Source organism: Podarcis vaucheri, assembly GCF_965113315.1.
Source record: "Podarcis vaucheri genome assembly, chromosome: 5".
In the NCBI taxonomy this organism is placed as follows: Eukaryota; Metazoa; Chordata; class Lepidosauria; order Squamata; family Lacertidae; genus Podarcis; species Podarcis vaucheri.
In genome coordinates, this window is record NC_138763.1 from 90,846,870 (window position 1) to 90,861,697 (window position 14,828).

Consider the following 14,828-nt stretch of genomic DNA (forward strand, 5'->3'; position numbering starts at 1 on the left):
CCGACTCTGGCGTTGTGGCGCTCATCTCGCTTTATTGGCCGAGGGAGCCGGCGTACAGCTTCCGGGTCATGTGGCCAGCATGACTAAGTGGCTTCTGGCAAACCTGAGCAGCGCACAGAAACGCTGTTTACCCTCCCACTGGAGCAGTACCTATTTATCTACTTGCACTCTGACATGCTTTCAAACTGCTAGGTTGGCAGGAGCAGGGACCGAGCAACGGGAGCTCACCCTGTCCCGGGGATTCAAACCACCGACCTTCTGATTGGCAAGTCCCAGGCTCTGTGGTTTAACCCACAGCACCACTCGTGTCCGTGTGTGTGTGTGTGTGTGTGTGTGTATACACACACACACACACACACACAGCATGCTATCCATTTTATTGTAAAGTAGTGACTAGAGGAGGAATGAGCGCTGGGAGGAGCACAGAGAGAAGAAACGCCATGGTGCGCCTTTAGCGGCAGAATTGGACACCTCCACCTGCCCCAGCTGCAACCAAACATGTCTCTCCCATATCGGTCTCTACAGCCACAGCAGGCGCTGTAACTCTCCAATGCTTTGACTTCACCCCCAAACACACATTCTCCAAGACAGATGGATGCCAACAAAGCAACAATTCATTTTGCCATAAAGTTTACAAGATTATGGGCTGTAAGCAACATTAGTCCTGCTCAGAGTAAACTCATTGCAATTAACGAACACAACTAACTTATGTCCACTAATTTCTACTTTGCTCCAAGTTTGATACAACCCTGCGTATGTGTTGCACTCTGAACAAGCAAAAGCGCTGAAAATTATATATTATATATTATATATATATATATTTATTATTATTATTTTCCTTCTTATAAGCTCAGGGAACTTTCTGATTTACATATGGCATTAGGAAGAGACCATCACAAATAGGATATAGGTGACTGTGAACTTAAATATTTTGGAGAAGCAGAACCAGGGGGTGTTGTTCATACAAAAAAAAAAAAGTTGCCCTATTTGGAGCAAGGGATAAATTCTCCCCGCCTTACCACAACCAGTCTACACAACCTGGATTTTGTGGTTCTTCTACTTTTGTCTCCTTTCTAGTGAACAATTTGCTCCTGGAATTCTTCCTTTGGCACTTTGTGGACTAGATTGCATGGGTCAATCCCATCAGTGGCCTTTGGTCATTTCCATTCTTGGTGGGCTAGACTGGCAAGCAGGATCAAACCCTTGGGAGGGGGAAGGCTCAGGTGCAGAAGAATTCTCTACCTTTTCCTTAAGCATCCCCATTCAGTGGAACTTTGAGCTATCCCTTTCCTTTGAGCTATTCCAACACTGAGATTTCCACTAATGGCAATAAAAAAGAAGCCATTTTTTTGTTTTGGAGTACGTATGAAAAAGAAAATAAAAGCCCCAACATTAATCTCTCATGTACAGGGACATTTCTTTTATTATTTTCCCTTTTTCCTGTCACATTTTCTCATGGAGTTCTTCCTTCCTTCCTTCCTTCCTTCCTTCCTTCCTTCCTTCCTTCCTTCCTTCCTTCCTTTCCCTCCCTCCCTCCCTCCCTTCCTTCCTTCCTTCCTTCCTTCCTTCCTTCCATCCGTCCTTTCTTTGCCTTCCTTCCTTCCTTCCTTCCTTCCTTCCTTCCTTCCTTCCTTCCTTCCTTCCTCCTTCCTTCCTTCCTTCCTTCCTTCCTTCCTTCCTTTGCCTTCTTTCTTTCTTTCTTTCTTTCTTTCTTTCTTTCTTTCTTTCTCTTTCTTTCTCTTCCTTTCCTTCCTTTTCTTTCCTTCCTTCCTTCCTTCCTTCCTTCCTTTCTCCTTCCTTCCTTCCTTCCTTCCTTCCTTTCTTTCTCCTTCCTTCCTTCCTTCCTTCCTTCCTTCCTTCCTTCCTTCCTTCCTTTCTCCTTCTCCTTCTCCTTCTCCCCTTCCTTCCTTCCTTCCTTCCTTCCTTCCATCTTTCCGTCTTTCATCCTGTTCACTTGTCTGTCCTCTTCCATTTGCCCTCTCCATCCCAGATGATTCTCTCACTCCCTCTCCCCCTCTCTATCCTGCCTGGCTCTGCCTGCCTGCCTTTCTTCCTCAGCCTCATTTTCCACCCTGCGCCTTGCCCTCCCCTAGCTGTGGTGCAGCAGCCAAGTCTGAAACAGGATGCCTCTCTGAGAAGCTGGGATGTTTTCAGAGGTCACCGCAGGGTTAACAGGTGTGAGTCCAGACAAAAGGCCATTTCATAAGTCTTTGAAGGGAATGAATTATTTAAGTGCCAACACATTTAATAGGCTAATGCAAGCAGATATCTCACCTGCTCCCGAAAATGGCAGAACAGACCCACCTCTGCACAGAACGTCAGATTCAAATGGTGCAACTCACCTTTCCAGAGTTTCTCTTCCCTTCCCCCCCATATGCAGCTGAAGGTGTTCATCTGGTCTGTCCACCACCCAGCATTCTAATTCCAAGTCAGTTCTCCAAGGCTCGGCACATATTTGGCCAAAATGGCAACAGCCACACACAGTTGTCGCGGCAATAAAACTGCCAGCACATTGCAAAGCTAAGCAGGGTTACCTTCCCGTTGGAGCGGGACTTGCACTTTGATGTGCTTTTGAACTGCTAGGTTAGCAGGAGCTGGGACCGAGCAATGGGAGCTCACCCCGCTGCGGGCATTTGAACCGCCAACCTTCTGATCGGCAAGTCCTAGGCTCTGTGGTTTAACCCACAGAGCCACCCGTGTCCCTGCAGAGGACCTTAAGGTCCACAAATAACAACACTTTGGAGGTCCCAAGCCACAAGGTGGTTAGATTGGTCTCAACTAAGGCCAGGGCCTTTTCAGTACTGGCCCCAACTTGGTGGAACGCTCCGTCACAAGAGACTAGGGCCCTGCGGGACTTGACATCTTTCCGCAGGGCCTGCAAGATGGAGCTGTTCTGCCTGGCCTTTGGTTTGGAGTCAGTCTGACCCTTATGTTTCCCTCCCCTTACGGTTTTGATTTATGTGCCTCTTTTTCTCATAATCTATAAGGGATACACTGTATTAGGCAGCGTCATTTTAGGGGGCAAAGTTTAATCTTTGCAAATTTCTTCATTGAAGGGTCCTTAGAATAAATTTTAGGGTGAGAGAAATTCAAATCTGCAATTATTTTTGTCGATTGGACCACATTTTGCTTGGTAAGCCTGTGTTTGATGAAGAAGCGCGGAAACTGCTTTCATAAAACCAAAGAATTTTAATTTTAGCTTCTGAAAATGTCAGGTAATGCTCAGTGCTTGTTTTATTTTATTTTAAAAAGAAAAATAAAGTGCTGGTACTCACCATGAAGTTGTTAAAGTGTCACACTCTAAACACTGGGGGGGTGCTGGTATTGCACACCCGTGAGTTACCCCCCCCCCAAAAAAAAGCACTTATAATGCTTAATAATAATAATAATAATAATAATAATAATAATAATAATATACTATATCTGCAAGTACTAAGCAGTCATTTTTTATGATTTCAAGGCAATTTTACAGACATTTCACTCACCGAGCAAAACTCAATATTGAGACATCACCTTGCAAACAAAGGTCCGTATAGTTAAAGCTATGGTTTTCCCAGTAGTGATGTATGGAAGTGAGAGCTGGACCATAAAGAAGGCTGATCACCAAAGAATTGATGCCTTTGAATTCTGGTGCTGGAGGAGACTCTTGAGAGTCCCATGGACTGCAAGAAGATCAAACCTCTCCATTCTGAAGGAAATCAGCCCTGAGTGCTCACTGGAAGGACAGATCCTGAAGCTGAGGCTCCAATACTTTGGCCACCTCATGAGAAGAGAAGACTCCCTGGAAAAGACCCTGATGTTGGGAAAGATGGAGGGCACAAGGAGAAGGGGACGACAGAGGACGAGATGGTTGGACAGTGTTCTTGAAGCTACAAACATGAGACTGACCAAACTGCGGGAGGCAGTGGAAGACAGGAGTGCATGGCGTGCTCTGGTCCATGGGGTCACGAAGAGTCGGACACGACTGAATGACTAAACAACAACAACAAAAGCCTTTGAATTCTTTTGTAAAAAAATGATCTTTATTGGTTTTACAAATTTCACCACCATAATACTTAATACATACCTTACTTCTTTTAACCTTAATACTTTAACTCTAAACGAATTTGTACTTCCCTCCCTCCTTCTTCTGGTTTCTCTACATTTTCTTTATATTTACGCATTTGTCATGTTTACATTCTATGTGTACTTAACACTATGGAATAATACTATCCAAAATTTCATTCATGTACATCCTTCAATTGTTGTAATATGTTTGTTCGATATTCTTAAACCCAAAACGAATGATTTTTAATAAACATTATGAGGTCTATTCAGCAAAATAGCCTTTGAATTCCTAAGTCAGGTTACAGGTTTTGTAGCGACCCTTATTTGGAGAAGCTGAAAGTTGAAAAATTCAACATGCCCTAACACTACATATCACTTCGGGTTTTGAGCCGCTAGTCTACTTCTCTTTCTAAAGCAGTTTTGGCACCCGGCCCTTTAGTCTAGATTAGGCCATGGCATGTGAGAGAGTTGCCCCCCCCGCCCCCAACAAACAGGGGCCCTAGTCTAGATTTAATTTTGCATGTCTTTCTGACCCTCCCCACTAGAATCTTCAAGCACAGAACTGTTATATAACATATAGATTGGTTCTCAGTGCAGTGTTTTTCCTCCACTTCTGTCCTGCTTCACATTACAATGATACCTTGGTTCACAAACTTAATCCGTTCCGTAAGCCTGTTCCAAAACCAAAGCGTTCCAAAACCAAGGTGCCTTTTCCCATAGAAAGTAATGCAAAATGGATTAATCCGTTCCAGACTTTTAAAAACAACCTCTAAAACAGCAATTCAACGTGAATTTTACACTCTAACGAGATGATTGATCCATAAAATGAAAGCAATAAACAATGTACTGCAGTCACACAATCAATCAAACAGTAGCTGAACTGGGTTCCACACAGTCACAAAAACAAAACAAAAAAGAGCCGCAAAAACAAAAACACAAAATAAATAGCAAAAACAGACAGACCTCAGCATAACACTCAACACGGCAGTGTGGAACTCAAATTGGAAGCGTGGCACTCAAAACTGAGCACGTTCGGCTTCCGAAAAAGGTTCACAAACCAGAACACTTACTTCTGGTTTTGCAGTGTTTGGGTTCCAAGTTGTTTGAGTACCAAGGCGTTTGGGAACCAAGATACCACTGTATTGCCTGCTGGGAGGGGAGCAAGGCATAACATGCTGATAACATGCAATGGGTAGTGTTAAACCAGGTGTTAGGAGAAATAAAGGAGGGGAAGAAGGTTCCTTTGCCCTTTGGCCAAAGGAAAATATCCTGCCTTTCCACTGTCACCCAAATCTCTTCCCTTGTTGTCCTTTATTGTGGAGTCTGGTCCAAACGCCTCCCAGTTATTCTTAACCTTGTTTAAATATCAGCACAAGAGTTAAGAAACATGAGACATGAGGCTGGTTCAAGCATCAGCTGATTCTACTCATTAATTTCCAACATAAATCATATTCCCGCTTTTTAAAGCAGCAAGGGTGATAAAGCACACAGTAAAAGGGAACGGAGGGAAGGAGACAGAGGGAGATCAAAATGTTTGAAGAGACAATTTGCTGCCGATAAAACAGGATTAATCTGCATACGAGAAATTCAGCCAATCCCACTTTGCAGGCATGGCTTGAAGCTCCAAGGACCATCTGGCGCCCCCATTTAGGCCTAGCTCAGGGTGAAACTAGATGCACTGGGCTCTTGGAGCCTTGGCTGTTGCCTTTGCAGTGCAAAGCTGCAGGGGCTACAGGTTGCAATGGTAAGGTAAAAAGGTAAAGGACCCCCTGGATGGTTAAGTCCAGTCAAAGGAGGCTATGGGACTGTGGCGCTCATCTCGCTTTCAGGCCGAGGGAGCCAGCATTTGTCCACAGACAGCATTCCGGGTCACGTGCCAGCATGACTTCTGGCGTACCTTCCTGTAATGTGTATGGGTTGCTCGTGCGTAAGTTGCCGCCTCTCCAGGCTTTGTTGCCTTGCTAAACCTTTCAGTCTGGGCAGCCCTTCACTTCGTGGCTGCCTCAGTCACTAGCAGAATCCGTCAGTGGGCGTTTCATAAATCTTTTCCAACATAAAAGTTGTTTGACACCCAGTCTCCTCCTACTCTCTCTGCGCGGAAGTCTTCTGCGCAGGGTGGGCGTGGGTAGCGGAGGACCCGTGCTCTCCCCGCTGGTGTCCGGTGAAGAGTCCTGGAGCCCTCTCGCCGATTCCCCCATCAGCCCCTCTATATCCCTGCTGTTGCGCTGATTTGCTTCCCCATCTGCGGAGCTGCCTCTCTCCCTGCTGGGCCCTTCTCCAGCATCATTTGAGAGCCTTCCCTCCGCCTCTAGCTCCGATGTCAGTTCCCTGACACTTCCTCCAAAAAAAATTACACATCACTTGGGAAGATAGGCAAACTAATGGCAGTGTACTGGAAGAAGCAAAGATCACCAGTGTTGAAGCAATGATTCTTCAACATCAACCTCATTGGACTGGTCATGTCATGTGGATGCCTGATTATTGTCTTCCAAAGCAACGACAGTCATACCTCGGGTTGAATACGCTTCAGGTTGAGTGCTTTCGGGTTGCGCTCCGTGGGGACCCGGAAGTAACAGAATGTGTTACTTCTGGGTTTTGCTGCTTGCGCATGCGCAGACGGTCAAAATGACGTCACACACATGAACGGAAGCGGTGAATCACAACCCGCGCATGCGCAGACTCGCAGTCGCAGGTTGTGTTCTCTTCAGGATGCGAACGGGGCTCCGGAACAGATCCCGTTCGCATCATGAGGTACCACTGTACTCTATTCCAAACTTAAAAATGGAAAGTGTAATCCTGGTGGTCAACAAAAAAAGGTTTAAAGACTCTCTCAAGGCAAATCTTTAAAAATGTAGTATAAACGCTGACAACTGGGAAACACTGGCCTGCGAGCACTCCAATTGGAGAACAGCCTTTACCAAAGGTGTCATGGGCTTTGAAGACACTCAAACTCAGGACACAAGGCAGACACAAGGCAGAAACGTGCTAAGAGGAAGGCACACTTGGCAACTCCAAGATGTGTAAGGTATGGGTAAAGGTAAAGGTACCCCTGACTGTTAGGTCCAGTCGCGGACAACTCTGGGGTTGTGGCGCTCATCTCACTCTATAGGCTGAGGGAGCTGGTGTTTGTCTGCAGACAGCTTCCAGGTCATGTGGCCAGCATGACTAAGCCGCTTCTGGCGAACCAGAGCAGCGCACGGAAACGCCATTTACCTTCCCGCTGGAGCGGTACCTATACTTCGACATGCTTTCGAACTGTTAGGTGGGCAGGAGCAGGGACCGAGCAACAAGAGCTCACCCCGTCGTGGAGATTCGAACCGCCAACCTTCTGATCGGCAAGCCCTAGGCTCTGTGGTTTAGACCACAGCACCACCTGCATCCCATAACTCTACTTAATTATTATATCAAAAATGACAGTACATGTGGTTAAAGGGAAAGCCAGCATGTGGACAAAACTCTGCAAAATATGGATTAGTGCTACACACATGTTGAATGTTCTCATGTCATTGGGCTGCTTTGAGCTGCCTAGCAGCTCCGTGGGATCAGAGAGTTGGGGCAATGAAGTGAATTATTAAAATTTAGCTGGAACAATTAAAAAAAACCTCAAGAGTGAAAGAGAAAATAATTTATTTAAAAAGAGAGGAATGGAGGAGTAGGAGCATTGACTCTTCAACTCTATTATCATACATCTAAATTAATATTGATGTTGCCTGGCTGCTCATCAATCTCTGACACGAAATGAACAACTATGTAGTACCTCCATTGATTTGGCTTTTAAAAAGAAGAGAGATGAGAAGTATTATATGAGTAGTAACTTCATTGTAAAAATGGCATTAGAAACGGAGAAGAAATACTATATGAAATGGGCATCAGGAATATGGCCTTTGACAGCGGTAATATGAGAGGGGAAGTTCAACTCCAGTCAACATCTTGTTAGTGATAAGCTTTGGGAAGTATCTGATATTGACATACATAAAGACGTGATTGATAACAATATAGTCAAGTCATATGCTGAGCTTATGCAGTTATTACAAGAAAGAAAGATTACCAATACGCCTTTTTGATCAAACGGAAAATAAATACCAAGTCTGAGAATCAACAGAATTTGATTCTCAAATGTTACCGTTAATGGTTAGTTGACGATAGTTGACCACAGAGAGAGATCTCAAAATTATCGTTACTAATGTTTGGACTTTACATGCAGTACAATTGCATCAGGTGCACAATTCCAACCTGACGCAGTTGAAAGCTGGCCGGTTTGAGCTACACAAATTAACTGCACGCAAGGAAGAGAGCTTTAGAGGTCTTTTTGCGCCAGGTTTTCCTGGCATGGAAAGACCTTTGAAGCTGTCTGTCTCATTTACTGCCGTGCTCAAAGGGCTCTGGGATGCTTTCGCAAGATCTTGAAGGAACTTGGAGAGCCCTACGACATTCATGAGAGCATCCCAGAGCCTGTACGCTGAGCATGACTTCCCCAATAAGCAAGGTGGAGAGCTCTCACCTTGCTTGGGGGATAGATTTTGCTTGGTACACTGGTCCAGAATAAAGGATGCTCATGCTGGAAGCATTTCCAAGGAAGCAGTTTGAATATGTGCATTTTTGCATGTACATGCTATGCCTGGAATACAACCCCAACACAAGATGTGACCGTACTGTATATATGTATAATATATATGAATCACAATTCTCTTTAAATATGAGACACCCGCAGACGGGGCACGTGGTCAATGTTAGTTTCTGTTTCTCACTGAGCAGCTGCGTGGAGTCACAGGACTCTGTTTACATTCCAGAGACCTTGCAGCCTCACGGGAAATGTCCAATCCAGGTTTATCAGGACAACAAAGCATGTTTGGCTTTGCTGCTAAACCTGGATTGGGCATTGGACAGGAATTCTCATGTCTTTGCACAACTGTAACAAACATTCACAATCCACAAGTGAATAAGACAGTGCATTCAGTTGAGCTTCACAGTCAATACAGTGGTACCTCTGGTTGCGAACGGGATCCGTTCCAGAGGCCTGTTCACAACATGAAAAGCGCGCAACCTGAAGCTCCGTATCTGCGCAGGTGTGCAGCGCGATTGTGCGCATGCGCGAGCTGCAAAACCCAGAAGTAACCCTTTCTGGTACTTCCGGTTGCCGTGGGACGGAACCTGAAAAAACGTAACGTGAAGCAAACGTAACCCTAGATCTCTCTTGCTGGGACCCAGCACCTGGTGTCTCTAACTGCCAGGCAAGAGAAATAGTTATGCAGGGGTATGTTTCCTTACTTAATATTATTATTATTTATTGCATCTATATACTGCTCTATACCTGGAGGTCTCAGGGCAGTTCACAGAAAAGATCAACATAAAAACCACAATATATATAATCAAAATAAAAACAACAACCCAATAACACCCCCCCAAAGGGCATAGGATGTCAATCAGATTAAACAAAGGCCTGGTTATTTTTGCTTGGCACCTAAAGGTGTATAATGAAGGCGTCAAACTTCCCAAGGAAGAGCATTCCACAGAAGGGGAGCCACTGGAGAGAAGGCCCCGTTCTCATGTTGCCACCCTCCGGACCTCTCAAGGAGGAGGCACACGAAAAAGGGCCTCAGAAGATGATCTCAGGGTCCGGGTAGGTTCATATGGAAAGAGGCGGTCCTTGTGGTATTGCAGTCCTGAGCCATTTAAGGCTTTATAGGTCAAAACCAGCACTTTGAATTGGGTCCAAAAACTCATTGGTAGCCACTACAGTCAGACCAGAATCGGTGTAATATGCTCAAACCGTCTTACTACGGTGAGCAACCTGGCCGCTGAATTCTGCACTATCTGAAGTTTCTGAACCGTCTTCAGAGACAACCCTACATATAACGCATTGCAGTAATCTAACCTTGAGGTTACCAGAGCACAGACAACAGTAGTTAGGCTACCCCTGTCCAGATAGGGGCGTAGCTGAGCCACCAGTCGAAGCTGGTGGAAGGCACTCTGAGCCACTGAGGCCACCTTTTCAGGATAAATTGTTGTTACACATGACCCCAAATCTCTGCCAAGCACTTGCAAGATTCCTGTGGGTTCCAGTTGCTGATCGACGGTTGTGTTTCCATAGGAAATTCAAGGAACAGCAGAGTCTACAGTTTCTTAGAAATATAGTTTACTCACAAATATTTGTACCTGAAGTCTTCAAAGGAGGGGATGCAGAACATCATACCCTCCAACATTTAACCAATGAAAATAGGGAGGAGGAGGAGGAGGAGGAGGAGGAGGAGGAGGAGGAGGAGGAGAAGAAGAAGAAGAAGAGGAGGAGGAGGAGGAGGAGGAGGAGGAGGAGGAGGAGGAGGCTTCAACCCGGACACTGAGGTTCAGGTCTGAGGGCCTTCTGGTGGTTCCCTCACTGTGAGAAGCAAAGCTACAGGGAACCAGGCAGAGGGCCTTCTTGGTAGTGGCACCCACCCTGTGGAACGCCCTCCCATCAGATGTCAAGGAAATAAACAACTATCTGACTTTTAGAAAACATCTGAAAAATTATTATTATTATTATTATTAATAATAATAACCTGACCATCTGACTGTGTTGCTTCTGCCACTCTGGGCAGCTTCCAACATATATAAAAACACAATAAAACATTACACATTAAAAAACTTCCCTAGACAGGGCTGCCTTCAGATGTCTCGTAAAGGCTGTAAAGGCTCAGGGATCGCATAACTCCAAACCCTCCAGCATTTCTCTGATGAAAATAGGGACATCCTAAGGAAAAGCAGGACACAGGTGGCGCTGTGAGTTAAACCACAGAGCCTAGGACTTGCCGATCAGAAGTTCGGCAGTTCGAATCCCTGTGACGGGGTGAGCTCCCGTTGCTCGGTCCCTGCTCCTGCCAACCTAGCAGTTCGAAAGCACGTCAAAGTGCAAGTAGATAAATAGGTACCACTCCAGCGGAAAGGTAAACGGCATTTCCGTGTGCTGCTCTGGTTTGCCAGAAGCGGCTTAGTCATGCTGGCCACATGACCCGGAAGCTGTACGCCGGCTCCCACGGCCAGTAAAGCGAGATGAGCACCGCAACCCCAGAGTTGGCCACGACTGGACCTAATGGTCAGGGGTCCCTTTACCTTTACCTTTAAGGAATAGCAGGACATTCAGGGATCAAATCAGGGATGGCTTCTGTAAATCCGGGACTGTCCCTGGAAAAAAGTGACAATTGGAAGGTCTGCAACACTGAAAAGTGTGGCAGTGGCGTCACCAATCATCCAAAGGCAAACTATAATTTTTTTTTAAGGTAGAAGGGCATTACCCCATTTTTTGCATGCAGGAATAGGGCGCTTTTGCATCACTTCAGCTCATAGGATATGCTCCTTTCCCATCCTCGCTTCTGCTCTCTGTTAGCATCGGAGGCCCAGGGTGGTTGTGGTTGGCACTGCCTTGCCAGCGGCTCTCCTCTTGCCAGCTGGCAGGGAGACGGAGGGGCAGTGATGATGGCCTCATTGTTGAAATGGAACAGCTAAACATTAACACCTCTACAAACAGCAGCAGAGTTGGTCGCTTTCCAGAAGCCTTTATCCTTGGTAGCTGGGGGAAAAACGGCAAAGGCTTAGAACAGGACATCCTCTCCGCGGAAGGAGGCAGAGCGAGACAACAGGCCAAGGATTCTGCTGTCATTTCAGAGGGTGGAAGCCATTCGTATCTTCTGTGGGAAGAGCTGAGAGCACACGTACCCATCAGGGCCGGCCCAAGACATTGTGGCAACTGAGGCGAACCACAAAATGGTGTGCGCCCAAAAACACATCCTACCAACATTTCTCCAATGAAAATAGGGGTGTCCTCTTTAACAACAACAACAACAACAACATTTCGAAGGTTGTCTAAGCTTTAGAAGACATCTGAAGGCAGCCCTGTACAGTGGTACCTCGGGTTAAGTACTTAATTTGTTCCGGAGGTCCGTTCTTAACCTGAAACTGTTCTTAACCTGAAGCACCACTTTAGCTAATGGGGCCTTCCACTGCTGCCGCGCCACCCTCGCACAATTTCTGTTCTCATCCTGAAGCAAAGTCCTTAACCAGAGGTACTATTTCTGGGTTGGCGGAGTCTGTAACCTGAAGCGTCTGTAACCTGAAGTGTATGTAACCCGAGGTACCACTGTATAAGCTTTAGAAGACATCTGAAGGCAACCCTGTATAGGGAAGTTTTTTTTAAATGATTAATGTTTTATTGTGGGTTTTTTATATTTTGAAAGCCACCCAGAGCGGCTGCGGCAACCCATTCAGATGTGCAGGGTATAAATAAGAAATTTATCATTCCTATTACAGTATTGTTATTATTATTGAATAAGATGTCCCTATTTTCATCAGAGAAACACTGGAGGTCAGGAAAATGTGTGTTGTTACTACACGTACAATAAATAAATAAATAAATAAATAAATAAATAAATAAATAAATAAATAAATGGTTTATTGATTTCATTGCCTTTCTGCAATGAACTCAAAGTGGCATGTATGTTTCTTCCCCAATCTTTTCTCCTAACAACATCCCTTCAGTGTAGATTGGACTGAGAGATGTTGACTGGCCCAAGATCACCCAAGTGAGTTTATAACTGAGCAGAGAGAGAGAGACAGACAGACAGAGAGACTGATTTATTCCTCGGCAGGAATATTTTTTAAAAAACAACAACATTTCTTCATGTCCAGAATGAGCTAAATAAATTAGGAACATTTCCCAAATTGCAGCCGTTATTATTTGATCTAATTGCAATGCAATCAATCACAATCAGAAGCCACCTGTGTCACAGATATGGTACATTCCAGGTTGTGGTGATAGCAACTGCTACAAGCACTTTCACTACACTTCGTATTGTTACAAAGCTTGTGGGCTGGGCAAGATGGCCTCCAGGGTCCTTTCCAACTCTGGCAGGTATCTCCTTTATTGCTAGGTAAAGGTAAAGGTAATGGTAAAGGACTGGACGGTTAAGTCCAGTCAAAGGCAACTCTGGGGTTGCGGAGCTCATCTCGCTTTCAGGCCGAGGGAGCCGGCGTTTGTCCGCAGACAGCTTTCCGAGTCATGTGGCCAGCATGACTCTAAACCGCTTCTGGTGAAACGGGACACTGTGATGGAAACCAAAGTGCACGGAAACGCCATATACCTTCTCGCTGAACTGCTAGGTTGGCAGGAGCTGGGACAGAGCAACAGGAGCTCACCCTGTCGCAGGGATTCGAACCACCGACCTTCCGATCAGCTAGCCCAAGAAGCCCAGTGGTTTAGACCACAGCGCCACCCACGTCCTAGGTAAACTCAAGGTGACATGTTGCCATGGGAACTAAATAGGGACTAACTGTTCTCAGTGTCTTCTGAAGAGCCAGAAAATATCTGCATAAATATCTACTGGAGTGCTGAGGGATGTTCCTGTGAAAGAGGAGGGAGGACCGTTTGGGGCAGGATGAAGCCAGCGGACACCCAAGTCACCGCATCACTTCCCAGGAGAGACACGTGGTTTGGGTGCACTGCAGGCCCCATGGTGAGTGCCGCCCGGCATTTTGTCACCCCCTCAGTGATGAAACCCGGGGCAGCCCGCGCCCCACCACACAACCCTTCCCCCGCCCCTGTGTGGACATGCTGTCTCAGGCATGAAAACATCTTGTGCCATTTCTATTTATCAGACCTTTTAAAAAGCAATACAGTGGTATCTCGGGTTACAGGAGCTTCAGGTTACAGGCGCTTCAGGTTACAGACTCCGCTAACCCAGAAATAGTACTTCGGGTTAAGAACTTTGCTTCAGGATGAGAACAGAAATCATGCGGTGGCAGCAGGAGGCTCCATCAGCTAAAGTGGTGCTTCAGCTCAAGTTTCAGGTTAAGATTGGACCTCCAGAATGAATTAAGTTCTTAACCCAAAGTACCACCGTACTGAGAATATTTGGCGCGCGCGCGCGCACACACACACACAATATAATATAATATACTCTCTTTCTCTTTCTCTCTTTCATTGGTTACAAAATCCTGAAAAGCCAGCCTTTCTCTTAGCCATCTCTGTGTTGAAAATACACCAGCCTAAATCCACAAATTAAGGCAAAACCCTTATTGTATTTAAATCACATTTAATTAATTGCCTGAATAGGCCTAAAACCTATTGCATTCTCTCAAGCAGCTTGTCAATTGGGCTGTCTCTTTAAATTGCCCCGTCTCTCAAAGCATGGGCTAATGTCCTGGTCTCCTTTTTCAAAGGTAGTCCTGAAGAATCAGCCTCTTCTTTGATGCAAGGTGAAGGACCCCTACTTTGGGGGGCCTTGAAGATTGAACTGTTATGGGGACCCCTTTACAGCCAGCAATGAGGTCTGGGCAACTGCTGTTGTCTGCTTCAAAACGGTTTGTTCCATGACAGATATATCTCTCTCTCTCTCTCTCTCTCTCTCATTCATATATATATATATATATATATATATATATATATATATATATATATATGCAGGTTTTGGTGTCTTCGGGTGTCTTCCCGTGTAAGAGTCGGGGTGTCAGAGCTCTGTTCCAGTAACAAGAAGCCGAAAGCACCAGCCTGAAGATGACGAGTGAGACCTCGTCGAAACGTCGCACAGACACCCCGACTCTTACACGGGAAGACACCCGAAGACACCAAAACCTGCATTCCTGTACCCGTGAAAATCTACGAAAGCATATATATATATATATATATATATATATATATATATGCAGTGGTACCTCTAGGAGTCCTGGTTGACCACAAACTTGACATGAGCCAACAGTGTGATGTGGCAGCTAAAAAAGCCAATGCAATTCTGGGCTGCATCAATAGGAGT